Source organism: Panthera tigris, chromosome B1 (genome assembly GCF_018350195.1).
Source record: "Panthera tigris isolate Pti1 chromosome B1, P.tigris_Pti1_mat1.1, whole genome shotgun sequence".
NCBI classification, from domain to species: Eukaryota; Metazoa; Chordata; class Mammalia; order Carnivora; family Felidae; genus Panthera; species Panthera tigris.
In genome coordinates, this window is record NC_056663.1 from 79,171,571 (window position 1) to 79,198,432 (window position 26,862).

Genomic DNA, 26,862 nt, shown 5'->3' on the forward strand with positions numbered 1-26,862 from the left:
CCACAGATCCCTAAGGCAAACGCTGCCCTCTTGTCTGTAGTATGTGAATCAATTGACCAAAGCAGAGACCTTGCACTTCATTTTATCCAGATAGCAATATATATAAAAAATGTCAGAAGGAAAGAGGAGAGCTCTAAACAGTATGCTTTTCCCAGCACCACAAATGCCCCTGATATGACCCAGAGAGAGGTTTCCACAGGGTGACCTTCAAACGGGCGATTATCCAGTTCTAGATAGGCCAATCTAGAAGGCACTGGAAAGCCAATCTAGAATGATTAGAGGCATACCCTCAGAGTTCATTGGCACTTCAGTAAAATAGAAAATGAAAAAAGTTTAAATACTCACTGTTATCTTTTGACCCAATATTTCCAGACCTAATAATTTGCCATATATATATATATATATATATATATATATATAATTATTAATTATATATTTATAAATATATGTATATATTTTAATGTATATGCTTAGGGCTATTTATTGCAGGGAGGAAAGAAGGGCAAAAAAGGAAGCAATCTAACAATTGGAAAATAGTAAAATAAATCAGCACATACCAACTCAACATATTCATAAGTACTCAGGCTTTGACACCATTAAAATAATCACTCTTGGGGGTGCCTAGGTGGCTCAGTTGGTTAACGCACCCAACTCTTGATTTTGGCTCAGGTCATGATCTCACAGTTTGTGGGTTCAAGTCCCACATCTGGCTCTGTGCTGATGGTGCAGAGCCTGCTTGGGATTCTCTGTCTCCCTCTCTCTTTACCCTTCTCCCACTTGCACTCTGTCTCTCTCTCTCTCTTTTTCTCCCTCAAATAAACTTTTTTTTTTTAATATGATCACTTTTTTTGCTGTAGTGGTAGATACTGGGATCTTTGGATGCTGAGCCTTTATTCTCACTTGCCAAAAGCACCCTGACTTTCACCTGAGTAATTATTTTCCCACATAACACATAGTCTTGGTAAAATTCATGGGCCTAGCTCATACTAGGGAATCCAAAGAGATCCCTGGAGGCTCCTGCTAATCCTTCCTCTTAAGCCTGCCATTACCAAGGGCAGGGTACATGCCCTAAGCTCAGCCAACCAGACTCTTTTTCCCAGGACTTTGAAGCATAGTAAAAAACTGACAGAAAAAACAAAGTTCATCTGTTCCAGCCACGACTGTCAAGAGACCTGCTGCCTGGCAGTCTACCCAGCTACTCATTCCAACGCTGGTTTTCAGGTTTCCTTTAGCATCCCACATACTTCAAATGAAATGCCTTTTTGCTTAAGTTGCCAGAATCAGGGTTTTTCCCCTTGCACTCAAAGATTAATTAATACCTAGACTGATTAAATAATACTAGACCCAGTGCCTGCTAGATTGGCCTATCTAGAACTGGATAATTGGCAGTGGACCTTCATGGAAATTGTGGGGCATATTTGGAATTAGTTATTTGGTGAAGATAAAACAAAAAACAGTAACACCCTCCTCCTTTATGTTCTGAGAGAAAATCTAGCAGCCCATGGCACACACTGGACAAACAAGCCATTAGGTTATCAACTTTGATCACTTAGCTCTAAGTCACATGACCTTAAGTCCTCTCTGATGGTTTTATGTGCCAACTTGACTGGGCTAAGGGATGCCCAGAGAGCTGGTTAAACATTATTTCAGAATGTGTTCGTGCGGGTGTTGGAAGAGATTAGTATTTGATTCAGTAGACTGAGTGAATAGATCTACCCTCACCAACATGAGCAGAGCAGGCATCATCCAATCCAATTCATGGAGAGCCCAATTACAACAAAAAGGCAAAGGAGGGGCAAATTCCCTGTCTCTCTTCTTTAATTGAGACATCCATCTTTTCCTGCTCTCAGGCGTTGGACATCAGCCACTGGGGCTTCTGATTCTTGGGGCTTCAAACTCCAGGGCTTACACCAACAGCCCTCATCCTGGTTCTCAGACTGAATTACACACCACCAGTTTTCCTGATTCACCAGCTTGTAGATGACAGACTGGGGGACTTCTCAGTCCCCATAACCACACAAGCCAATTTCTACAATAAATCTCCTCATCTATATCTGTACATATTTTGTACATATTCTGTTGGTTCCGTTCCTCTGTGGAACCCTATTATATCCCCCTTTGACTGTAACTGGCCTGCTTTACACCTTTGGAATCCCCTCCCTTTTACAATTTTCCCCTGAATGTGTCTTTTTTTTTTTTTTTTTTGCTTTTTTTTTTTGAGAGAAAGCGAGAGAGAGGGGGAGAGAGAGAGAATGCATGTGAGCAGGGGAGGGGCAGAGGGAGAGGGAGAGAGAGAATCTCAAGCAGGCTCCACGTAAATCTCCATGCGGCACTCCATCTCACAACTATGAGATCATGACCTGAGCTGAAATCAAGAGTCAGACGCTCAACTTACTGAGCCACCCCAGTGCCCCAGATGTGTCATTTTTAAATGGAGTTTTACTATACATAATTGCATTGAAAAGATTTTTAAAAAAACTAAGCCAAGATGGATTCCTGGACCTCTACCCTGTATTTAGTCTCCAGCCATGGTCTCATCTAGTAGTACATGAGACACATAAGCAGTGAACAGAGTTCTTACTTTGACAAGTAGAAAACCTGAAAGGTGACTAAGGATAACGTACCTCTCTTTTACTGACCTTTCCAGAAGCAGTGTAACCAACACACTTTCAAGAACCACATAAAGGGCACCTGTGGGTACAATGAAACCCCCCCCCTCCCCCCCAGGAATATGATCAGGTGGGGACAGTTACTCCTTCCAGTGGCCATAGGAGAAGTGGTTTTACACTGCTACTCTTGCTGGCTATTTGATGTGTCAGTAGAATGGCCCATGCAGTAACCTGCAAGATGAGTGAAGTTGTCTGGCTATCGGAGTCAACATGAAGCATAAACACTTACAGGTTGAGTGTAAGGTATAAAAGAAAATGAGGGTGAGTAGAGCTGCTATCGAACATAGAGTAATCCAAACTCCACACCTACAGTCATTTGTCCTTTATTGTGCTGTACAAATGTATGACTATGTAAGTACTTTACTGATTGGTAACTTTTTTTTTTGTACAAAAGAAAACTTTTGGCAGGAATGAGCTGAAAGAAAGAATGCATGTTTAATGAGAAATCAAGTACTGATTTCCCATTTCTTAAAAAAGTTGCTAATGAACTTGTCAAGTGTTGGTCAATATTTATCATCCTCCATGGAGCGTCCACAATGACATGCCTAACCACATGAAAACCAGAGGGCCCAGTGCTACTAAAAAGTTCAGCATGTACTTCAAAAGTTATAATTTGTTGGGGCACCTGGGTGGCTCAGTCTGTGAAGTGTCTGACTCTTGGTTTCGGCTCAGGTCATGATCTCACAGTTTCATGGGTTCAAGCCTGGCATCAGGGTCTGCGCTGACAGTGCAGAGCCTGCTTGAGATGCTCTCTTTCCCTCTCACCCTCTGTCTCTACCCCTCCCCCATTCATACTGTCTCTCTTTCTCTCTCAAAATAAATAAACTAATTTTTTTATTTAGAATTTATGAAGAAAACTGGGCCCAAAGATAGCAATTTAACATGTCAGCCACAGCAGTGTTTATATATTACTCTGTGATATGTGACTTGTCACTTAGATCAAATTACTATTCTTCTAAATTAATTGTTTTCACCTATTCCAGGATTTCTTGTGGCATTACATAAAGTAAAACGTTAATGTGTGGGCTTCACTAATAGGAAAAAAAATGCAAATAGTTAAATGAAGCCAATTTTGTATCAGGGAGGGTACAGATGAAGATGTAGAGACCACATACCCAGTTCTCCTCTCTTTCAGATAACAAGGAAGGAATGTACGTGTCCCCCTCCACCGTGTTACCAGTTCTAACAAAGTTCTTACAAGTGGCATGTGCCATTTCCAGGCTGAAGCATTTGATTGCTGGTTCAAGGCTCCACAGCACTTCCTTGCCCTGCCTTGGTAACCATGAAAGCCTCATGTTCCAAACTCTGAAGCCATGACATGATTGGGTCTCCCTTAGCCTGAGCCTCTGAAAGACTGAGAAGCAAGTACACTCACTGGCTGGTGTAGACTATGTAACTTGAGTGAGAACTGAATCTGTTAGCCACAGGATTTGGGGGTTATGTGTTACCATGGTACAGCCTGTCCTATTCTGACTAATACAGAAGAATTCTAAGATATTAGGAAGGGGGAAGAGTATTGCTGATGGTTTAGTAACATAAAGCAAGAGAATGGTAATATACTTTTTAACGCTTATTTTTGAGAGAGAGAGAGAGAGAGAGAGAGAGAGAGAGAGAGAGAGAGTATGAGCAGGGGAGGGGCAGATAGGGACAGAGAGAGGGGAGAGGGAGATGCAGAATCCGAAGCAGCTCCAGGCTCTGAGCTGTCAGCACAGAGCCCAATGCAGGGCTCAAACTCACAAACAGATCATGACCTGAGCTGAAGTCAGAAGCTTAACTGACTGAGCCCACCCATGCACCTGGTAATATATTTTAATATATATTTTTAAGTTTTTGTTTAACAGGTTTGGTATCTGTTTGGGATGATGAAAAGTTCTGGAAATAGTGGTGATGATTGCATGTTACGAATATATTTAATGCTCCTGAATTGTGTACTTAAAAGTGGTTGAAATGGTAGGGGTGTTTGGGGGTTCAGTCAGTTAAACCTCCAACTCTTAAAGAGATTTTTTTTTAAATTTTTTTTTTAACGTTTATTTATTTTTGAGACAGAGACAGAGCATGAACAGGGGAGGGTCAGAGAGAGGGAGACACAGAATCTGAAACAGGCTCCGGGCTCTGAGCTGTCAGCACAAAGCCCGACACGGGGCTTGAACTCACGGACCGTGAGATCATGACCTGGGCCGAAGTCAGCCGCTTAACCGACTGAGCCACCCAGGCGCCCCTAAACCTCCAACTCTTGATTCAGCTCAGGTCATGATCTCACGGTTTGTGGATTCAAGCCCCATGTTGGGGTCTGCACTGACAGCACAGAGCCTGCTTGGGATATCCCTCTCTCCCTCTCTTTCTGCCCCTTCCCACCCCCCCTAAAATAAATTAAAAACATTAAAAAAATCTTTTTAAGAAGTGGTTAAAATGGTGAATTGTATGTTGTATACATTTTACCACAATAAAAAAACACAAGTATAAAGTTTTTCTACCAAACTCTTCCAGTAATGATAAGGGTTAGAAAACCAGTCATTCATATATTGTTGAGAATATAAACAGGTATTTCCTTCTGGAGGCAGTTTTGGTAATACTTATTAAAATTTCTTTGAAATGTGATGCCATTGATTCATTTATTCTCCTTGTGGGAATTCGACCTAAAATTTAAAAAAAATAGTGATTTATAAAGTTTTATGCAAAATGATCTTAACCTTAGCATGGTTTTTAAAAGCCAAAAATATGAAATTGTCTAAACTTGACCATGGTGGATTGATTAAACAATTTAGGGTATATTCATACTTTGAGCACTAATTTTAGCTATCTAAAATTATAGTACAGAAGACTATTTCATGAAAAATATTAGAGAAATATTCCAATATAATGTTAAATGAAAAAGATACAAACACTAGGTCTTAAGTTGAATAATAAGTTCTTAGATGTAAGGTTAGTTTGACAGTGTTGATTCATTTTTAATTTTTTTAAGTTTGAAAATTAAAATTTAAAAATACATTTCTTTATTTTGAGAGAGTCAGAGAGAGCATGAGTGGGGGGTGGGTGGGTAGAAAGCAAGGGAGAGAGAGAATCGTAAGCAGGCCCCACGCTGTCAGTACAGAGCCCGACGCAGGGCTTGAACCCATGAAACTGTGAGATCACTACCCAAGCGGAAACCAAGAGTCAGACACTCAACTGACTGAGCCACCCAGGCACCCCTGACAGCATTGATTCTTAATGAATCTATGCAGACTATGTTTATAAAATTATTTTCTATGATTGTTAACTGTGGTTACATGATTACAACTACAAGTCCTTTAAATATCTCAGGATACAATTTATCTGGGCATAAAAAAAATTCATTAAAAGAATTAAATTTGCTTCTTACCTTCCTTGAATTTATGTTTCCTCCTACCATTATTCTTTTACCCTTTTCATTTGAAGGTAGTTATTGAGAGAAGAATGGAGAAAAAGAGACTTTGGTTAGTTCTGCTTTCTCCGTTATCTTTTAAACATTACATCATTTTCCCCAGAGTCTTTACGGTTTTGTTCTTGCCATGAACATGTTCTTTAAGGTTTTGTTCTTCCTTTTTATTTAAAAAAATTTTTTTTAATGTTTATTTATTTTTGAGACAGAAAGAGACAGAGCATGAACGGGGGAGGGTCAGAGAGAGGGAGACACAGAATCTGAAACAGGCTCCAGGCTCTGAGCTGTCAGCACAGAGCCCGACGCGGGGCTCGAACTCACGGACCGCGAGATCGTGACCTGAGCCGAAGTCGGATGCTCAACCGACTGAGCCACCCAGGCGCCCCTTCCTTTTTTTTTTTTTTTTTTTTTTTTTAACTATTTTTCACATCTCTAAGTTCCTTCTGGATTCTGCTTTCCCTGATATTATTAGTCAAGGTTCATGCTGCTCTCTAGTATTTATGTAAATGTACACATCTATCTATCCTTTCATATTTTGGGCTCATAAAGGAATATCTCTGTAGTTACTTGGTGTTTTAAGATCTCCTTTTTTTTCTTCCCTATTCAAATTATTTAAGAAAGTAGTCTTCAACCTGAGTTATAGGAACCCCCAAAAGTTTGTGAATACTTTTCAAGGAGCACTGTTGGCAGGAAAAATTGTTATTTCCAGATCCTCAACTTCTAGTTGTCCTTTATCCTAAAATTTATCTGAAAAAAAAAATTTTGCAAGTTCTCCTGCCCACCTCCCCTTTCACAGTGACTCTGTTCTCACGGAAGAGGAGAAGGTAGAAAAGCACACTGCAAGTTCATTCATCTGCACACTTGTCCCAAGATGTAAAAATCTCCAGGGTACCAAGGGGACAATTTGAAATATTTTTGTCTGGAAGCCTTCTACAATGATTAACCCAGATGGTGACTATTGTCTTTCCCTGTCTTATGCACATTTCTTTTTTTTTTTAACTTGTTTTATTTTTTACTTTTTTAAAATTTACATCCAAATTAGTTAGTATATAGTGCAACAATGATTTCAGGAGTAGATTCCTTAGTGTCCCTTACCCAATTAGCCCATCCCCCACCCAACCCCTCCAGTAACCCTCAGTTTGTTCTCCATATTTATGAGTCTCTTATGTTTTGTCCCTCTCCCTGTTTTTATATTATTTTTGTTTTCCCTTCCCTTATGTTCATCTGTTTTGTCTCTTCAAGTCGTCATATGAGTGAAGTCATATGATTTTTGTCTTTCTCTGACTAATTTCACTTAGCATAATACCCTCCAATTCCATCCATGTAGTTGCAAATGGCAAGATTTCATTCTTTTTGATTGCCGAGTAATACTCCATTGTATATATATACCACACCTTCTTTATCCATTCATCCATCGATGGACATTTGGGCTCTTTCCATACTTTGGCTATTGTTGAAAGTGCTGCTATAAACATGGGGGTGCATGTGTCCCTTCGAAACAGCACACCTGTATCCCTTGGATAAATGCCTAGTAGAGCAATTGCTGGGTCGTAGGGTAGTGCTATTTTTAGTTTTTTGAGGAACCTCCACACTGTTTTCCAGAGTGGCTGCACCAGCTTGCATTCCCACCAACAATGCAAAAGAGATTCTCTTTCTCCGCATCCTTGTCAACATCTGTTGTTGCCTGAATTGTTAATGTTAGCCATTCTGACAGGTGTAAGGTGGTATCTCATTGTGGTTTTGATTTGTATTTCCCTGATGATGAGTGATGTGGAGCATTTTTTCATGTGTTGGTTGGCCATCTGGAAGTCTTCTTTGGAGAAGTGTCTATTCATGTCTTTTGCCCATTTCTTCACTGGATTCTTTGTTTTTTGGGTGTTGAGTTTGATAAGTTCCTTATAGATTTTGGATACTAACCCTTTATCTGCTATGTCATTTGCAAATATCTTCTCCCATTCTGTTGGCTGCCTTTTAGTTTTGCTGATTGTTTCCTTTGCTGTGCAGAAGCTCTTTATTTTGATGAGGTTCCAGTAGTTCATTTTTGCTTTTGTTTCCCTTGCCTCCGGAGACGTGTTGAGAAGTTGCTGCAGCCAAGATCAAAGAGGTTTTTGCTTGCTTTCTCCTCGAGGATTTTGATGGCTTCCTGTCTTACATTTAAGTCTTTCATCCATTTTGAGTTTATTTTTGTGTATGGTGTAAGAAAATGGTCCAGGTTCATTCTTCTGCATGTCGCTGTCCAGTTTTCTCAGCACCACTTGCTGAAGAGACTGTCTTTATTCCATTGGATATTCTTTCCTGCTTTGTCAGAGATTAGTTGGCCAAACGTTTGTGGGTCCATTTCTGGGTTCTCTAGTCTGTTCCATTGATCTGAGTGTCTGTTCTTGTGCCAGTACCATACTGCCTTGATGATTACAGCTTTGTAGTATAGCTTGAAGTCTGAGATTGTGATGCCTCCTACTTTTGTTTTCTTTTTCAAGATCACTTTCGCTATTCAGGGTCTTTTCTGGTTCCATTCAAATTTTAGGATTATTTGTTCTAGCTCTGTGAAGAATGCTGGTGTTATTTTGATAGGGATTGCATTGAATATGTAGATTGCTTTGGGTAGTATCAACATTTTAACAATATTTGTTCTTCCAATCCAGGAACATGGAATCTTTTTCCATTTTTTTGTGTCTTCTTCAATTTCTTTCATAAGCTTTCTATAGTTTTCAGTGTATTGCATATTTCTATTACAGGTCAAGAATAGCCTTAGAAACCTCCCTGTTGAGATATGCTGAATATGCTATAGGGTGAGACGGGTAGGAGTGATGATAATGCCCCTTTATTAACTTGCTTCTCCCATCCTTAAATATAATTAGACAATACATGGTTCTTGAGGAAGAGACTCATGAAAGCAAATAAACACAATGTCTTTAAGAAACATTAAACCCTAAAAATGGCTCTCCTTATCTCCTTTTTGAAAATAAGCTCTTTTTCCTTTTTCGGTGTCTCCTCAGGATTCCTTCTAGAATGTGCTGTCAGCTGAAAAGAAAAGCATCCTTGAACAGATTAGTCATGCTGATTTATTAAAGTATAACTGGAATGTATAACTGTGATTTTTGAGACATGATGGATAAAGCCTGTGCCGAAAAACTTTACATGATTTATTTCAGAATGAGTTTGCATTATTTTAAAAGGGAGTTATAACTTATTTCATAATTTAATATCATAAAATAGTTATTGATTTACTGACTTAAGCTTTCTGTGCCTCAGATTCCTCCTCTGTAAAATGGGGTTAATAATAGTACCCCTCCATTGAGTTGCTTTGGAGATTAAATGAGTCAACCTATAATCTATGCAAATCACATAGAAGAGTGCCTGGTGCATAGTAAGTGCTTTTCACATCAGAATGCTCTCCTCCCTGGTCCGAACTCTTCTCTTTGTCTGTACTCACTCCCTTGATAATCTCACCCAGTCTCCTGGCTTCAAATATCTGTATGCCAATGATGCCCAAATTTATATTTCCCATACCTGCTCACTGCAGAACTCTAGCCTCATATATTTAATAGTTTATTGGCCATCTCTACTTGGATACCTAATAGACATCCCACTCTCACTCTCTCCTAGCTGAACCCTGTTCTTTCCTCTCCCTCAATCTGCTCCACCTACAGAATTTCCCCTGCCACTTAATGTCAATGTCATCCTTCCAAATGCTCAGCCCTCCAAAACTTGGGAATAAGTCTGCACGCATTTCTTTCTCTCATACTCTACATCCAATTGGTCTTCCTAAAAAAAAATATATATATCCAAGAACAAACAGAGGGTTACTGGAGGGGTTGTGGGAGGGGGGATGGGCTAAATGGGTAAAGTACATTAAGGAATCTACTCCTGAAATCATTGTTGCACTATATGCTAACTTGGATCTAAAATTTAAAAAAATAAAATAAAAATTAAAAAAATATATATATATATATCCAGAATCTGACCACCATTCACTACCCCTACCACTGAGCCCTGCTGCAAGATACTCTGATTTGTCTCCTGTATTACTGCTTATAGACTCCTAACTAGGTTTCCTGTATGTATACATACATTCAAGCCCATAAATATTATTTTATTCTAAAAAGATTGTAAAAATATGCATCAAACTGTTGGCAATGGCTATCTTAGGGTGGTGATCATTTAAAATATTTGCCTTTTTGTCCAAAAATATTATTTTTGGGAATTTATCTGTAGGAAACAATTAGGATGTGCCTAAAGATTTAAGTTCAAGGATTCTAGTTACAACAGTATGTATAATAGGTAAGAATAGGACATAGTCTAAGTATCTAACAATAGAAAAGTAGGGTTTTTTCCCCAGGTTTTTATTCAAATTCCAGTTAGTTAACATACAGTGTAATATTAGTTTCAGGTGTAGGAGTTAGTGATTCATCACTTACATGCAACACCCAGTGCTCTTCACAGCTGCCCCACTTAATCCCCATCACCCACTTAACCCATCTTTCCCACACAGCACCCCTCCAGCAGCCCTCAGTTGGTTCTCCATAGTTAAAAGTCTGCTTTATGGTTTGCCTCTCTCTCTCCTTTTTCCTCCTATGTTCAACTGTTTTGTTTCTTAAATTCCACATATGAATAGAAAAGTAGTTTAATAAATTATGTTATAGCTAGGTGATAGATTGTCTTACAAGGTTGAATATATTTTTCAAAAAATTAATAACACACCATTAGTGAAAAAAGTAATAAAATAGCAAGTACACAATGAGATTAACTTTGCAAAGTAAAAAAGTGTATATGAAGAGAAGAAAAGGCAGGAAGGATATACACAAAATATTAACAGCAGTCACCATATAGGAAACACACATAGGTGGCCATGGTCTAGAGCTGAAGAGTTGTGAAAAAGGCACTGCTTCTCCATTAGCAAACCTGCTTGGAATTCACAAACTCAGAACAAATGTGCAAATTCTAATCAACACTTCCTGCAATGTTTTGCAGTGTCAGCTTAAGCAACCATCTCATTTATAGGCTACGAATGCACTCATAGAGCATATCACATGAATAAAAAGATATTTTAACTCTGAATTTGTTGTCACAAAAAATGATTCTCATACAGCATACTTAGCAAGTAGAAAAAAAAATCCCCTAATGCTTTTAGGAATGTAGGCCTTTTAAGACTTTGCCAGATTAGGATGGGTTAACCTATTTTTTGCAATGACTGATAAGAGTTTCCCAAGAGCTTCTTATCAGTTTTTAACCTGTTTGAAAAAGTAGTTAAAAGAGCAAGAAATAAGTTTGCTTGGCATACTCAGTGACTGACACCAGTTTTTAACTCATAATTTTTCTTAGTTTTTAACAGTTGAGCTTAAACGTTAGTTCTCAGAATTTTTTTGTTTCATGTGTTTCTTGTAACTTACAGAATGAATCAAAAGAAGAAAAATTCTAAATTCACAACTGTCTCTTCTATTCAGGCCTGTCATTTTTATCAGAGGATATTAATGTGATTAAGAAGTCTAAGAAGCCTTCTCTCTTTATTTTTTACTTATCTAAAGCATAGATACCATTAGAACTACCAACTCATTTCACTGAAAAGTAAAACCAACAAATAAAAAGCAGAATGCAAAGCTCACAAGCAACGAAATGCTATCAAGACAAGGCTACCAAAATGACCTGAAAATCAAGCTTGCAGTTTTTTTCATGAATCAAATGATCAAATTCAAATACAAAAGGTGTCAGGTATGTAATCACCACATTTCTTTATCACTTACACATAAGACTGTCCTTAAGAGCCCACATATTTAAAAACATGAGAACATGAAATTTTACAGGACTTTGTTGTGAAACTCTAAGTGTACTAGAATACTGCCACTTTGCTCTTTTGGAACATAAAACACAATTTACCAAACAATAGTCCCCATAAGAGACGGAAAGATCTGATTATGTGCTTAGGAGAGCTTAAGAGCCTTTCTTTCTTTCTTTCTTTCTTTCTTTCTTTCTTTCTTTCTTTCTTTCTTTCTTTCTTTTTTTCTTTCTTTCTTTCTTCCTTCCTTCCTTTCTTTCTTTCAGACTATTTTGGTATTCTTTGAGAACAAGCTGAAATTCTCTCGTGTTCTGGAGAGAGAGAGAAAGGCAAAAATTACTAATGTAAAACACGAACTTCTTACCAGTATCAAAACAAAACAAAACAAAACAAAACAAAGCAAAACAAAACAAATCAACTTTAGGTTTACCTGGAATGAGTGTGTGCAGTAAGAATCCCATTTTGGTCATCTCTACAGGTGGGCTGTCTTTATAGCTTATGTCTATCAAATTTAAAATCTGAATGTTAATGACATCTAAATTAAAAAAGCCCTACACGAGTGTGAACAAAGAGAAAATCATTGCTTCTAGATATTTAGTCAAATTTGAGGTAGAATTTCTCTCTGGATTTACACTATGGTTCTCAATTTAGGAATTGTGATGTTTTGGAAAATGTTTCAAGAAAACTATCCTAAGGTGTGAACCTTTGTTGTTTTCTTAGTAGCAGTTAATTTTATTTATTTTTCTTCTTATTTACAAATTCTATTTTTTTTATTGAGGTATAGTTGACACATAATGTTACATAAGTTTCAGGTGTACAACATATTGGTTCCACAACTCTATGTACTATGCTCCCCATGAGTGCAGCTACCATCTGTCACCATACAAGACTATTAAAATATCACTGACTATATCCCCTATGCTGTACTTCTTATCCCTATGACTTACTCATTCCATAACTGGAAACCTGTACCTCCTAATCCCCCTCACCCATTTTGCCTATCCTACTCTCCTCCCCTCTGGCAATCACCAACTTGTCTCTGTATTTATGGGTCTGTTTCTGCTTTGCTTGTTAATTTGTTTTGTTTTTTAGATTTCACGTGTAATGAAATCATATGGTTTGTCTTTCACTGATTTATTTTACTTAGTATCATACCCTCTAGATCCATCCATGTTGTTATGAATATCAAGATTTCAAGACCGAGTAATATTCCATTGTGTATATACCACCTCTTCTTTATCTATTCAACTATTGATGGACACTTGGGTTGCTCTCATATCTTGACTATTGTAAATAATGCTGAATTAAACATAGGGATGCATGTATCTTTTCAAAGTACTGATTTCACTTCTTTAGATAAATACCCATTCGTGGAATTACTGCATCACATGGCAGTTCTATTTTTAATATTTGAGCAACCTCAAATAGAGAACAACCATTGTTCTCTACAATGGTTTCATCAATTTACATTCCCACAAACACTACATGAGGGTTCACTTGCCTCTATATCCTTCCAACACTTGTTATTTTTTTCAATTCATTCATTCATTCATTCATTCATTTATTCATTCTTTCACTTTTTGATTCTGACAGGTGTAATGTAATATCTCATTGTGGTTTTCACTTTGCATTTACCTGATGATTTATTGATGTTGGGCATCTTTTCACATACCTGTTGGGTATCTGTATGACTTTGGAAAAAGTCTATTCAGGTCTTCTGCCCATTTTTTAATCAGATTAATTTTGTTTTGTTTTGTTTTGTTTTTTTGTTTTGGTGTTGAGTTGTATAAGTTTTTTATATATTGTAGATACTAATCCCTTATGGGAGATATCATTTGTGAATATCTTCTCTCATTCAGTAGGTTGCGTTTTCTTTCTTTCTTTTTTTAAGTTTATTTATTTTGAGAGACAGAGAGAGAGAGAGCGAGCATACGAGCGGGGGAGGGGCAGAGAGAGCAGGTGACAGATGATACCAGGCTCTGTGCTGTCAGCACAGAGCCTGATGCAGAGCTCAAACTCATGAACTGTGAGATCATGACCTGAGCCAAAGTCAGATGCTTAACCTACTGAGCCACCCAGGTGCCCCAGGTCGCCTTTTCATTTTGTCAATAGTTTCCTTCACTCTGCAAAAGCTTTTTTATTTTGGTGTAGTCTCAATAGCGTCTTTTTATTTTCTGGTTTTTTGCTTTTGTTTCTCTTGCCTAAGGAGACATAGCTAAAAGAATATTGCTAAGGCTAATCTGTAAGAGATTACTGTCTATGTTTTCTTCTAGAAGTTGTATGGCTTCAGGTCACACATTTAGGTTTTTATTCAACTTTGAGTTTATTTCTGTGTATGGCATAAAAAAAGTGGTCCAGTCTCATTCTTCTGCATGTAGCTGTCAAGTTTTCCAAGCACTATTTATTGAAGAAACTGTCTTTTCCTCCATTGTATATTCTTGCCTCCTTTGTCGTATACTAATTGACCATATAAGCATGGGGTTATGTCCAGGCTTTCTATTCTATTAATTAGTGTGTCTGTTTTTATGCCAGTACCACACTGTTTTGAGTTTTATAGCTTTGTAGTATATCTTGAAATCTGAGACTATGAAACCTTCAGCTTCATTCTTTTTTCTCAAGATTGCTTTGGTTGTTTGGGATCTTTTGTGGTTCCATACAAATTTTAGGATTTTTTGTTCTAGTTCTGTGAAAAATGCTGTTGTTATTTGAATATTAACTATTCCAATCCATGAGCATGGCATGTCTTTCCATTTGTTTGTGTCATTTTCAATTTCTTTCATCAATGTTATATAGTTTACAAATTACAAGTCTTTTTCCTCCTTGATTAAGTTTATTCCTAATTAGTTCATTCTTTGGTGCAATTGTAAATGGAATTGTTTTCTTAATTTATCTTTCTGCTACTTTTTTTATTAATGTATAAAACACAATCAATTTCTGTACATTAATTTTGTATCTTGTAACTTTACTGCATTATTTATTAGTTCTAATAGTTTTTAGGTGGAGTCTTTAGGGTTTTCTATGTGTATCACATCATCTACAAATAGTGACAGTTTGACTTCTTACCAATATAAATGGCTTTCATTTCTTTTTCTTATCTGATTGTTGCAGCTAGGACTTCCATTACTATGTTGAACAAAAGTGGCAAGGGTGAACATCCTTGTTTGTTCCTGATCTTAGAGGAAAAACTATCAGTTTTTTACCATTGAGTATAATGTTAGCTGTGGGTTCGTCATATACAGCCTTTATTATGTTGAGTTTTGTTCCTTCTAAACCCACTTTGTTCAAAGTTTTTATCATGAACAAATGTTGAATTTTGTCAAATGCTTTTTCTGCATCTATTGAGATGATATGATTTTATACTTCATTTTGTTAATGTAGTGTATCACATTGATTGATTTGTGAATACTGAACGATTCTTGCATCCCTAAAATAAATCCCACTTGATCATGGTGAATGATCCTTTTAATATATTGTTGGAAAGGGTTTCCTAATATTTTATTGAGGATTTTTGTATCTATTTTCACCAAGGCCACTATATTGGCCTGTAGTTTTCTTTCTTTGTAGTATCTTTGTCTGGTTTTGGTATCAGGGTAATACTGGCCTCATAGAATGTATTTGGATGGGCGCCTGGGTGGCTCAGTCAGTTAAGCATCCGACTTCAGCTCAGGTCACAATCTCCTAGTTTGTGGGTTTGAGCCCCACATCAGGCTCTGTGCTGACAGCTTGGAGCCTGGAGCCTACTTCGAATTCTGTGTCTCCCTATCTCTCTGCCCCTCCTCTGCTCATACTCTGTCTCTCAAAAATAAATAAATGTTAAAAAAAAAAAAAAGAGAATGTATTTGGAAGCTTTCCTTCCTCTTCAATGTTTTGGAATCGTTTGAGGAGAATAGGTATTAACTTTTCTTTAAATGTTTATAGAATATGGGGTGTCTGGGTGACTCAACTGGTTGAGGACCCAACTCTTGATTTCAGTTCAGGTCATGATCTCACGGTCTTGAGATCAAGCCCTGAAACAGGCTCAGTGGTCAGGATCAGGGATTGGGCTCAGTGGTTGGGCTCCACGCTAAGCATGGAACCTGCTTAAAATTCTCTCTCCTTTTCTCTCAGCCCCTGCCCCACTCGTGTTTGATCTCTCTCTCTCTCTCAAAAAGTTCTTTTTAATAATAAAAAAGAAATAAATGTTTGTAGAATTCACATGTGAAGTCACTTGGTCCTAGATTTTTGTTTGTTGGGAGTTTTTGATTACTGATCAATTTTGTTACTAGTTATTTTTCCGTTCAGATTTTCTATTTCTTCCTGATTTGGTATTGGAAGATTGTATGTTTCTAGGAATTTATCCACTTCTTTTAGGTTGTCCAACTTGTTGACATATAATTTTCCATAGTATTTTCTTATAATCCTTTGTATTTCTGTCGTGTTGGTTGTTACTTCTCTTTTATTTCTGATTTTATTTGGATTCTCTCTCTCTCTCTCTTTTTTCTTGATAAGTCCAGGCTAGAGGTTTATGAATTTTATTTATCTTTTTAAAGAACCAGCTTTTGATTTTGTTGATTTTGGTTTCTGTTTCATTTATTTCCGCTCTGATCTTTATTATTTTCTTCCTTCTACTGACTTTGGGCTTTGTTTGTTCTTTTCTTTCTAGTTCCTTTAAATGTAAGTTTAGATTGTTTATTTTTTTTATTTTTAAAATTTTAATTCCCGTATAGTTAACATACAGTGTTATATTAGTTTCAGTATAGGTATACAATATAGTGATTCAACAATTCCATACATCACCCAGTGCTCATCACAACTAGTGCACTCCTTAATCCCCTATCACCTACTTCATCCATTCCCCTACCCATTTCCCCTCTGGTAATCATCAGTTTGTTCTCAATAGTTGAGCGTCTGTTTCTTGTTCTCTCTTTCTTTGTTGTTTTTTCCATTTGCTCATTTGTGTCATTTCTTAAATTCCACATATGAGTCTAATCATACCATATTTGTCTTTCTCTGACTGACTTATTTCACTTAGCATATACTCTCTAGGTCCATCCATGTTGTTGCAACTGGCAAGATTTCATTCTGTTCTGTGGCTGAATAATATTCCTATATTATGCTTACATAATTTGGCTATTATAAATAATGCTGGTATAAACATAGGGGTGCGTGTATCCCTTTGAATAAGTGTTTTTGTATTTTGGGGGTAAATATCCAGTAGCACGATTACTGGATCATAGGGTAGTTCTATTTTTAACTTAAATTTTTTTTTTTTAATCTGAGAGAGAGAGAGAGCACACAAGTGGGGCAATGAGGAGAGGGAGGGGCAGAGGGAGAAAGAGAGAGAGAGAGAGAGAGAGAGAGAGAGAGAGAGAGAGAGAGAAAGAATCCCAACCAGGCTCCATACTCAGCATGGAGTCTGATGCAGGGCTCAATCCTAGGACCCTGGGATCATGAGCTGAGCTGAAATCAAGAGCCAGATGCTCAACCAACTGAGCCACCCAGGCACCTCTATTTTTAACTTTTTGAGAAACCTCCATACTGTTTTCCAAAGTGGCTACACCAGTTTGCATTCCCACCAAGAATACAAGAGGGTTCCTTTATCTACACACCCGTCAGCACTTGTTTCTTGTGTTTCAAGTTCTTGTTAACACTTGTTTCTTGTGTGTGTGTGTGTGTGTGTGTGTGTGTGTGTGTTTAAGAGATTCTGAGAGGTGTGAGGTGATATTTCATTATAATTTTGCTTTACATTTCCCTGATGATGAGTGATGTTGGGTATCTTTTCATGTGTCTGTTGGCCATTTGGATGTCTTCTCTGGAGAAATGTCTGCTCATATTTTCTGCCCATTTTAAATTGGATTGTTTGTTTTTTGGGTGCTGAGTTTATTGAGTTCTTTATATATTTTGGATACTAACCCTTTAACAGATGTGTCATTTGCTCAACCAACTGAGCAAATGACATATCTGTTAAAGGGTTAGTATCTTCTCCCATTCCATTGGTTGCCTTTTAGTTTCATTGTTTCCTTTGCTGTGCAGAAGCTTTTTTAAAATATAGTCCCAATAGTTTATTTTTGCTTTTATTCCCTTGCCTCAGGAGACATATCCAGAAAAATGTTGTGATGGCCAATGTCAGAGACCTTACTGCCTGTGTTCTCTTCTAGGATTTTTATGGCTTCAGGTCTCACATTTAGGTCTTTAATCCATTTTGAATTCATTTTTGTGTATGGTGTAAGAAAGTGGTCCAGTTTCATTCTTTTGCATGTAGCTAACTGGTTTTCCCAACACCATTTGTTGAAGAGACTGTCTTCTTCCTATTGCATATTTTTTCCTGCTTTGTCAAAGATTAACTGACCCTATAATTATGGGTTTATTTTTGGGTTTTCTGTTCTGTTCCATTTATCTAGGTCTATTTTTGTGCTAGTACAATACTGTTTTGGTTACTACAGTTTTGTAATATAGCTTGAAGTCTGGAATTGTGGTATCTCCAGCCTTGCTTTTCTTTCTCAAAATTGCTTTGGCAATTTGGGGTCTTTTGTGGTTCCATATAAATTTTAGGCTAAAAAAATAGACACTTCTAGTTACACATTTGTGATTCTAGTCATCTGTGGGGTGAAAATCCCCATCCTCACTCCCAATTCCAGCTACGTGGGTACAATATGACATCATGGTCTGGCTGTCGGTAAAGGGGTGAAGGTGAGTGCAGGTCTGGCCCATGGATCTTCAAGAGAGGGAGCTGAGACTATGGTTGAATTTGCATTGCTTCAGGGCCTGCTCAAGCCCTCATTCAGGGACAGAGTACTCTGACTGGTGGAGCAGTCAAGGAACTGCTTGATCTCATAAGCCCAGCACCCCATCTGCAGGGGCTAGGGGACAGAGTGGGTGGGTGCCTGCTGAGCAGCAGGCTGGGTGGGCTCCGAGCCTCCCCCACTGAAAGCTCCAGTCAGGGTACTACCAACAATGTGTCCCACAGCTGAGCCAATAGCCATGAACACCATCTGCCCCATCGGGCAAGGTTGGCCAGAGAGCAGACCAGTGTGGCAACGAGGGCAGTGGGTGCATGGGCAGGTGAACAAGGGTGAGGCAGTGTACCTGACTGGGCAGCCATACTGGGGCTCCTCTGGGGCATGGTGGTGGTAGTGGTGGGAATTGGCCAAATGGAGTCAGAGAATGCAACAGTAGCAGTGGTTCTCAAATTTTAGGATTTTTTGTTTTACTTCTGTGAAAAATGCTGATAGTATTTTCATAGGGATCGAATTAAATGTTTACATTGTTTTGGTTAGTATAGACATTTTATTAATATTTGTTCTACCAATCCATGAGCATGGAATGTCTTTCCATTTCTTTGTGTCATTAGATTATTTGAGATTTTTTATATTTCTTAAGGTACATCTATATTGCTATAAATTTCCTTCTTAGCCCTGCTTCTGCTGCATCCCAAAGATTTTGGAGTGTTGTGTTTGCATTTTCATTTCTCTTCATGTATTTTTTTATTTCCTCTCATTTCTGTGTTGACCCACTGGTTGTGTAGTAGCATGGTGTTTAGCCTCCACATGCATGTGGTTTTTTTTTTCCAGTTTTTTTTCTTGTAACTGATTTCTAGTTTCATACCATTGTGGTTGAAAAAGATGCTTGATATGATTTCAATCTTCTTAAGTTGATTAAGGCTTATTTTGTGGTCTAACGTGATCTATTCTGGAGAATGTTGCATGTGCACTTGAAAAGAATGTGTATTCTGTTGGTTTGGGATGGAATGTTCTGTGTATATCTGTCAAGTCCATCTGGTCTAAAGTGTTGTTCAAAAATACTGTTTCCTGAGGTGCCTGGGTGGCTCAGTTAGTTAAGCATTTGACTCTCAATTTCAGCTCAGGTCATGATCTCACAGTTCATGGGATCAAGCCCTGCATCTGGCTCCATGCTGACAGCATGGGGCATGCTTGATATTCTCTCCCTCCCTCTTTCTCTGCCCTTACTCCACTCATGCACACACTCTCTCTTTCTAAATAAATAAATAAACTTAAAGAAAAATATTGTTTCCTTATTTGATTTTCTGCCTGGATGATCTATCCACTGATGTAAGTGGGGTGTTTAAAGTCCCCTACTATTATTGTATTAGTATTGCTTTATGTATTTAGGTGCTCCAAGGTTGGATGCGTGGATATTTACAAGTGTTATATATTGTACTCTAGTTGGATTGATCCCTTTATCATTATATAATGCTTTTTTGTCTCTTGTTAGTCTTTGTTTTAAAGTGACAATTAATTACAAAATTACACTATTTTGAGTGACAGTTATTTTTAAGCTATAGTTCATACAAAATAGAGAGTAAATATTCCATTGATTAAAAAATGGATTCCAGCTGGGGTGCCTAAGTGGCTCAGTTGGTTAAGCATCTGACTCTTGGTTTTGGCTCAGGTCATGATCTCATGGTTTGTGAGATCAAGGCCCTTTGCTGTCAGTGCAGAGCCTGCTTGGGATTCTCTCTCTCTCCCTCTTTCTGACCCTCTCCTACTCATGTTCTCTCTCTCTCTGTCTCTCTCAAAATAAATAAAACATTTTAAGGTTTTTTTTTTTGAGAGAGAGAGAGTGTGTGTGTGCAAGCAAGAGAGGTACAGAGAGAAAGGGAGAGAGAGAGAATACCAAGCAGCCTTTGAACTATCAGCGAGGAGCCTGATATGGGGCTCAAACCCACGAACTGTGAGATCGTGATCTGAGCCGAAACCAAGAGTCAGACACTTAACCAACTAAGCCACCCAGGTGCCTCTAAATAAATATATTTTTTAAAAAATGGATTCCAGCTGAAATATCTCACCCATTGATAACAGCAAAATTAACTGATCTTCAACCTCTATATAGTTAGGGGCTATTTCAGTGTTATTTCCAATCACAGTGAAGTAAAAGGAGCATTTGTCAACAAATAGTCATCAAAGCCACACAAATAGTAAACCCTGAACAAGACAAATAGCTGATATTTGGCATCTAGGTAACTCCTGCAAATTTAAGCAGCAGGCTTAAGCAAAGAGGGTGTAAATATTCATTACTGTATTGAGGATGAATTTCCTGGGTTCTTTATGTCTTTATTACTGCACTTAGTTGCTAGGACCCTTTTCACTTAAGAGCCAAAACTTGACTTTCTATGTAAGTTTTTCAATTTATAGATTTCAACTAGTCAATCCAGGGGTTTGACCTTCTCGCTTTCCTTCTTTTCTTCTGGGGATATATATGTTGTACTGACCTCAGAGGCACCTGGCCCCAGGATCTGCTGGGATGCACAATTACGTCTAACCTTTGATTGTCAACTCCTTTCCCTGCTACCCCCTGTCTGTATTCATCTCTGTTAACCTCATCCTGACCACAGGGCCCCTCCCATTCTGTCACACCATTCAGCCACTCTGTATTGCCTTGCGGAGCTCAGGAAACAACTGTTGGATGCTCAGTATCCTGGAGGGTGGGTAGGAGCATCTCAGTCATTCTGCCTCAGATGTGTGGTGAGCAGGGGTCTTCTTGAGAGAGATGAAGATCCTCTCTGCTCTTAAGTCTTTACTCTCTTCCTCCAGGAAATTTCCTGTCCTGTCATCTGACTCAGAAGAGTGAATAGGAGATATAATTCCTTTCTTAGGCATCCACCAGCATCCAAATTATAGTCACAGGCACTCCAGATTCTCTTCTCCTTCCACCAGTCCTTCTGGTGGACAACTTCATACCTCCTAACTCTTTGGCTTATAGTGTAAACAATCTGCCCTGAATTCTCCAAGCTGTAACTGTTTTAGAATTTTAAGACCCACGTTTCCTCTTTTGAGAAACCTGCCTTTATAATAAAAAACCTATTGTTTTAGCTTTGATTTTAAAATCCCATTCAGATTTTCTCTGGAGATCTTAAAGTTTTGAAGAAATTGACTGTAAAGTATCAGAGAAAAATAAAAGTCACTTACTTGAAGATGAAAAACAAACAAACAACTCATTCAGAAACTTAGTTGTCTTGTTTGTTCCTGGCTGTTTACCCTCATCTTGAAACTATGAATGTATTGATTCAGTGGGTGAAGGGGGAGACCTGGTGGTGGGAGAGGAGAACCAAAATGCCTGTGAAGAGAGAAACATTATCTCCAAGCTGTATCCCACTACATCCATCAGGAAGTGTTTATTAGTGAACATGTGACAAATGGTAGTCAAGGGTGATACAAGCCCCCTAGTGGGAACTTGAAAATGTGCAGGACATATTTAGTCATCACAGTGATTTGGAATTTACTGGCGTTTGGTGGGTGGAGGGTAGGGATGATAAACAGCCTGCAAAGTTCAGGACAGTTCCATACAAAATGCCAATAGTTCCCAACTGAAAAATACCAAAGACATTCTTATTTTCTGTTGGGCTTTTTCAGTCCCTGACCCCATCCATGTTACTATCTAGTACAGCTCCAAAGGCCCTCCTTTTAGGCATCAGAACCCCCTTGCTTACTTCTCAAGCCTGAATCTTTTCCTCTTCACAGCTCCATGGGACTAGCCTGACTACCCATACAGTCTTTGCATGTCTCCAGCCTGAGCTATCATGGGGAAGAGCTAGGTACTCTATCAGGAGGTATTATTTAGGTGTCCTATCCCTTAACGTCAAGTTCCTCTTCTGTCTTAAAGTACCCATGGAGTGGTTTAAGGATTTGGCTCAGACTTGCTTAGCCACTTTTCTATAGAAGAAATACATACCGGTTCTCTTGCTTCCCATTATTGTTCCTATCATTTCTATCTAAAAGAAAAAGTGTGAAAGATCCTGTATTTTACTGCTGTCACTAACTTTGGGCTAGTCATTGAGCTTTCCTGGCAGCTAAATTTTCTTATTTGCAAAAATGAAGGAATTGGGCTGGATGATCTGAAGGCATTTAAGGTCTGTGCTTTTATGAAAAAATAGCATTTGTTCTGATTCTGGCATATTTCACCTTTCTTCCTTCACTTACATCCTTTAGTCTTTTTGTTCATAATTTAGAAGTCAATGGGATCTTTAGCAAAAGAAATGGTAATAATGAAATTAGATTTTCATGCCATTTTGAGGCATGGGTTGGTTAGTTATTTAGCTACATGCAGTAAAAAGAAATACATTCTAAATTATTATTGTTTTCTATAAAGAATTAATCTCCCTTTTGTCCTTGCTTTACTAATACATTTAGGAAATATTTATTAATCATCTATTGTGCCAAGAACCCTTCTAGATAGAATAGTGCTAAAAATCTAACAGTGAACAAAAGAAACTCACTGCTTTTATAGAGCTTACATTCTAGATCATCAGTTGTCAAGGTGTGGTCTTCAGATCCCTGAATAATACCTCAGAGGGTCCAAAAGGTCAAAAACATTTTCTTAATAATACTAAGGCATTATTTGACTTTCCCAGTGTGTTCACATTTGCATTGATGGTATGAAAACGTGGTAGGTTAAATTGCAAGTGCCTTGGGGCACCTGGGTGGCTCAGTCAGTTATGCATCTAACTCTTGGTTTCAGCTCAAGTCATGACCTCAAGGTGGTGAGATCAAGCCCTGCATCAGTCTTTGCACTGGGCATGGAGCCTGCTTAAGATCCTCTCTCTCTCCCTCTACCACTTGCTCTCTGTCTCTCTCTAAGAAACAAAACAAAACAATTGCTCTCTCTCTCTCTCTTTAAGAAACAAAACAAAACAAACACAAACAAAAAAACAGCTAAAATGTGGAAGCAACTCATATGTTTACTAACAGATGAATGGATAAGCAAAATTATATACATATACATATATATATATATATATATATATATATATATATATATATACAGACATACATACATACAGTGGAATAATACTTGGCCTTAAAAAGGAAGGAAATTCTGACATGCTATAACATGGATGAACATGGAGAATATTACACTAAGTAAAATAAGACAGTCATATAAAAACAGTAGAAGAGCAGAGTAAAAGCAGAGCAGAAGATAGGAGAATGGTGGCCTCCAGCAGCTGGGGGGAGAGTTATTGTATAATGGGTATAGAGTTTCATTTTTACAAGGTGAAAAGAGTTACAGGGATAGTTTGAGGTGATGGTTGTACAACACTATGAAAGTATTTAATACCACTGAACTGTAACCTTAAAGATCATTAAGATAGCAAATTTTGTGTTATGTGTATTTTAACACAACAAACTCCATATGCACACACTGAGGAAAGGCCATGTAAAAACATAGTGATGAGGTAACCACCTGCAAGCGAGGAAGAGAGCCCTCACCAGAAATTAAACCAGCTAGAACCTTGATCTTGGACTGCTGGCCTCCAGAACTGTCAGAAAATAAACTTCTGTTCTTTAACATCCCTACCACAAATCAATAGCTATTGAGCTCTTACTATATCAGTCATTTTATTATTCTCATTTTACAGAAGGGGAAAGTGAAGTACAAATTTTCCTGAAGTCCATATTTACTCCTTCTTTGCTTGTCTAGTACATTGGAGAATGTCCCCAGGTTACTGAAAAGTCCTTTGGCAGCATTATATATTCATTTGGAAAAAAAATGATTCATTGGTTCAATAATGCTGAAGACATAAATTTTTTAAAATGTTTTTAATTTATTTTTGAGGGAGCATGAGTGGGGTAGAGGCAGAGAGAGAGAGGGACAGAGGATCCAAAGTGGGCTCTGCATTGACAGCAGTGAGCCCCAATGTATGGCATAAGATCATGACCTGAGCCGAAGTCAGATGCTCAACAGACTGAACCACCCAGATGCCCCAATAATACTGAAGACTTTTAAACTGAAGATCCCTTGATTATGCTTCTCTAGTCCTACTATTTCACTGGAATTGGATTTACTAACTGTAGTTATCTCAATATTGTCACATCTCTATAAGTTGTCATTTTTTAAATTTCCATTTTTCTCTGTTTATTTTTTTTTAATGTTTTTATTTATTTTTGAGACAGAGAGAGACAGAGCATGAGCAGGGGAGGGGCAGAGAGAGAGGGAGACACAGAATCTGAAGCAGGCTCCAGGCTCTGAGCTGTCAGCACAGGGCCCGATGTGGGGCTTGAAGTGACGGACTGTGAGATCATGACCTGAGCTGAAGTCGGATGCTTAACCAACTGAACCACCCAGGCGCCCCTCTCTCAGTTTACTTAATTGTCTGATGATTCATTTTTACTTGGTTCTTTTCTTCATCACTATCAATTTGTTTCCCGATATTCTTTCTATCTTTGTAACAAAACCCTTTTAAATCTCATTTAATCCTATTTCCAGAACTTTAATTATCTCATGCCTGAATTCTTTTAAATTCATCTTGCAACTGATGTCAGACTAATTTCCCAGTATTCCAGAAATGTGAATTCTTTTTTTAAAAAGTAAATACACACACTATCTTTTTTATTGCCTTCAGAGTCGAGAGAGTTTCCCTTGTATTATACTCTACTTTTCCATGATTTGGACTTGTTTAACACTCTTGATTTTATTTGCCACTGATACTCAACTTCAACAATAAATAGTTTTCTGTGGGGACAGCTTTCTTTATTCTCTCCAGCATCCATTTTCACCTTTTTGCTTCTGCTTTGCTGGTCTCTTCTCCTGGAAAAAATACCGTTCCCCTTATCCGAGCACATCCTAAATACTACCCATTCTTTAAGACCTGGTTCAAGTCCTATCACCTTCCTGAATGTCTATCCACTCATTCTAGCCATTTAAATGAGCTTACAATGCAATTTTTAGAGGAAGCCACAAGAACTGAGGTGGGAGGATGGGGAAGATGGCAAAATAGGAGGATCCTGACCTTACCTCATTTCACAGACTCACTGCAGCTACAATTACATATAACACAACTCACTCTGAAAACCACCAAAAAGACTGGTATAACAGCTCGTCTACAGATAAATATATAATGAAAAAGCCACATTGAAAAGGGTAGGAGGGGCAGAGATGGGGTCAGGATCCATACCTCTAGCCCAGCAGCCCCCAAATGGGAGGGGATCATAGACACAGAAGTCCTCCAAGAGGACCAGGGCATCAAGCCCCAAATCAGGCTCCTCACCATCCTGGGTATCTGTACCAGGAAGATAATCCCCCTGGCTTTGACATCTGGCTTTGAAAATCAGTAGGGCTTAATTCCAGGAGACCTATAGGAAGCTGAGACTGTATTCCTATTTATTTTAAGTTTTTTAATTTATTTTGAGGGGGGTACAGAGAGAGAGGGAGAGAGGGAATCCCAAGCAGGCTCTGCACTGTCAGCGCAGAGCCCAACATGGGGCTCAAACCCACAAACCATGAGATTATGACCTGAGCTGAAATGAAGAGTCAGACGCTTAACCGACTGAGCCACCCAGGTGCCCCTGTATTCCTATTTTTTTAAGTTTATTTATTTATTTTGAGAGAAAGAGTGTGTGAGAGAAAGAGTATGCATGTGAGTGGGGGCAGAGAGAGAGGGAGAGGGGGAGAGAGAGAGAGAGAGAGAGAGAGAGAAATCTAAGCAGGCTCACTGCTGTCAGTGCAGAGCCCAATAAGGGACTTGATCCCGTGAACTGTGAGATCATGACCTGAGCTGAAATCAAGAGTCAAACTTTTAACTGACTGAACCACCCATGTGCCCCAAGACTCTATTCCTATTAAAGGGTCAGTACATATATCACTTGCTCTGAGACCCAGCACAGAGGCAGAAGTTTGAAAAATACCTGAGTTATATATGAAGGAGATGTATGGACTAGTTTTTAGGTTTGTAGTAAAGTGGCAGAAATTTGTATGAACTTTCTCCAGAAATAGAAGTGCTGGTAGGAACTATTTTTATTGCTCTTGTTCAGTCTAGCTGGCCAGACACTTGTGGGAGCCAGTTCTGACACTCTCCATCTACCTTGAGAACACCTCTCCTTTGCCCTGGTGTTCCCCTGTGGTCCAGTCCCTTCCAACCTACTGACTTTGGAAGACTTCTTTCCAAAGCAGCTCCCACCATGCCACACATGGCAGACAGCTTTGTTCAGGACTGGTGTCCCTGGAATGCAACTACTCTCCTGCCATACCCAGCAAAGAGCCCTGGCCAGGACAAATGCCCATCCAAAGCACTGACTCCCCTGGGTTGGGGA

General features: G+C 38.4%; 1 long non-coding RNA gene across 1 annotated transcript; it reads right to left on the reverse strand.

Annotated features, from left to right (window-relative positions):
- Positions 1 to 11,776: 11,776 nt before the first annotated feature.
- On the reverse strand, positions 11,777 to 22,137 carry LOC122237943. Its single transcript, XR_006216741.1, has 3 exons — positions 21,745 to 22,137; positions 12,270 to 12,341; positions 11,777 to 12,150 (listed from the first exon to the last, which is right to left on the reverse strand). It is a non-coding gene; the product is annotated as an uncharacterized LOC122237943 (long non-coding RNA).
- Between the last annotated feature and the right edge of the window lie 4,725 nt (positions 22,138 to 26,862).